The sequence below is a fragment of the Centruroides sculpturatus genome, unplaced genomic scaffold, assembly GCF_000671375.1.
Source record: "Centruroides sculpturatus isolate CEXI.00-Female unplaced genomic scaffold, Cexi_2.0 scaffold1100, whole genome shotgun sequence".
Classification (NCBI taxonomy): Eukaryota; Metazoa; Arthropoda; class Arachnida; order Scorpiones; family Buthidae; genus Centruroides; species Centruroides sculpturatus.
This window is the reverse complement of record NW_019385261.1, coordinates 192,524-194,630: the sequence shown is the minus strand read 5'-3', so window position 1 is coordinate 194,630 and position 2,107 is coordinate 192,524. Positions and strand designations below refer to the sequence as shown.

Genomic DNA, 2,107 nt, shown 5'->3' with positions numbered 1-2,107 from the left:
TTCCGGCCCTTATATAGTCCTACATATATAAATGATCTTTATTTATTATTTAATAATAAGAATTTTAAAAAATATATAATATTTATTTTATTTTTAATTAAAATCAAACATTAATTAAACTTTTTCTAATGTGTACAATTAGTAATGTATTGCTATAAATAGAATACTGGGGAGAAAACTATGTGTACATTTTTCAAATAATCTAGCAATATTTGACTAATTATATACACGAAAGAAAGCTCAGTTCACTGACTTTTGAGACACTCTGTTTGCTGTGTATATATAACCACACACATACATAATACACATAGTTAATTGCTTTATTTTTGTTTCCAGTAATTCATATTCACTTATTGATATGAATAGTAAACTGACTTTTGAACCACCCTGTAAATTTTAGATTATAAAATGGTTTAACCTCTATAATTACTGTCTTATTCAAGTACTTAAGTACTTCATCATATTTAAAAAAAAGTTTTTTTTTATCATGTTTCCACCAATTCAATAAAAGAATAACAATTATGCTAATAAATATTTTAATACCACACTCTCTTCAACCTTAAATAACCAGTAATAGGTCTTTTAAAAAAAAGTTTTTTTTAAGAGTATTTAAAATTCTTATTATTTTAGTGCGTATGTCAGTCAAACCTCTGCGCTATTATTTAGAATCTATCTAAATCACAGTTGTAAAACGTTAATGTGTCTCACAAGCCTGCTTGGCTTCTGTCTGGCCAGATGCCGGAACAAATACAGCAAAAATTATTGTTGAAGACGACTATACAATTCCAAAGAATCATAATTTGATCAATTAAAAAAAAGGCGTTTGACTAATCTGTACATAATTCATGTCTCCTCGGATGCTGCTTCGAAAACCTAAACATATTTTGTAATTAATTTTATTTTAAATAAAATTTTTGTTGTGAACAATATTCTACTTACGTTCATTAAATTTCTAGGTCCGATACTAAAATTTAAAACTTCTTCCTCGTCATTAAAAGAACTGTTCTCTCTGATTTTTTTTGCAGATCTTTCCATCATCTTTCTATAACTAGGACTAGCTAGAGGGAATTCATTCATTTTGTTCCTATATTTAAGAAAAATTATATATATATAACATCTGCTTATTTTTATATATCGATNTAATAATTTAGAGTTTTAACAATAGTTTTAGCTTATTTTAAGTCTTACTTTAATAGTAGTTGAGCATTTTTTTTTATTCCTTTAACATTAGATAAGTAATTTTTGCATTGTTTTGCAACAATTATGTTATTTTTTTGCAATAATTTAGCAATTCTTACCATTCATTTAACAATACTTTAGCAATTTCCTAGAGATTTCTGACATTAACTCTCAACTTAAAATTAATTTTCAAAATTTTAACAATAGATTTTTTTTCTTCTGATTTACACTTAATAATTTAAGTATTTTATATTCAGTTAAGAAAAAATAATTTAATTTAAATTAGTTACATTTTTATTACATTATATTCTTAATTAAATGTATATATAAACATGAATACAATATTAAAAAACGCAAGTAAAAATATATTGATTTTCATCCTGATGAAGTGAATTTTCAAACTGAGAAAACACAGGAAAAATGCAAACAATGTGGAAAATGGACAGAAACTGCAGAAGCTAAATCGACTTTTAATACAATCAAAATCGATTTTGAATTTCAATTCTTATATAATGATAATAACAACACTACAACTCAGACTTTGTTCCATGTCTGGACATTTCTGATTTATTGTGAATAGAGAACAAATTTAATTATACGATGCCCAACTTTATAAATTAATTTTCTCATTGGCCAAATTTCTATTGCCCAACTTTTCAAGCTATCATTTTGTCAGTATCGAAAGTGGATTTCCCAAAAAAATCTTAACTTTCCAAAAGGTAAATTGTTCAATTGTGGGACAAGTGGCCAATGAAAATTCTACTATCATACACATTTTGTAAAAACTATCGTCCTTATATTTAAACGATTACAAAATGACTTGAGAATCAAAGGAGTGACAATCATTTAACAATATAAAAATTATGAATACAAAACATTCACATTTTAGATGATGATAAGATGTTTTACTAGGAACACTACATGACTT

The 2,107-nt window shown here is 25.3% G+C and overlaps 1 long non-coding RNA gene across 1 annotated transcript; it reads right to left on the bottom strand.

The window, feature by feature from the left end:
• Positions 1 to 673: 673 nt before the first annotated feature.
• LOC111636838 lies at positions 674 to 1,087 on the bottom strand. The gene is made up of 2 exons (XR_002758601.1): positions 940 to 1,087; positions 674 to 873 (listed from the first exon to the last, which is right to left on the bottom strand). It is a non-coding gene; the product is annotated as an uncharacterized LOC111636838 (long non-coding RNA).
• Positions 1,088 to 2,107: the final 1,020 nt, after the last annotated feature.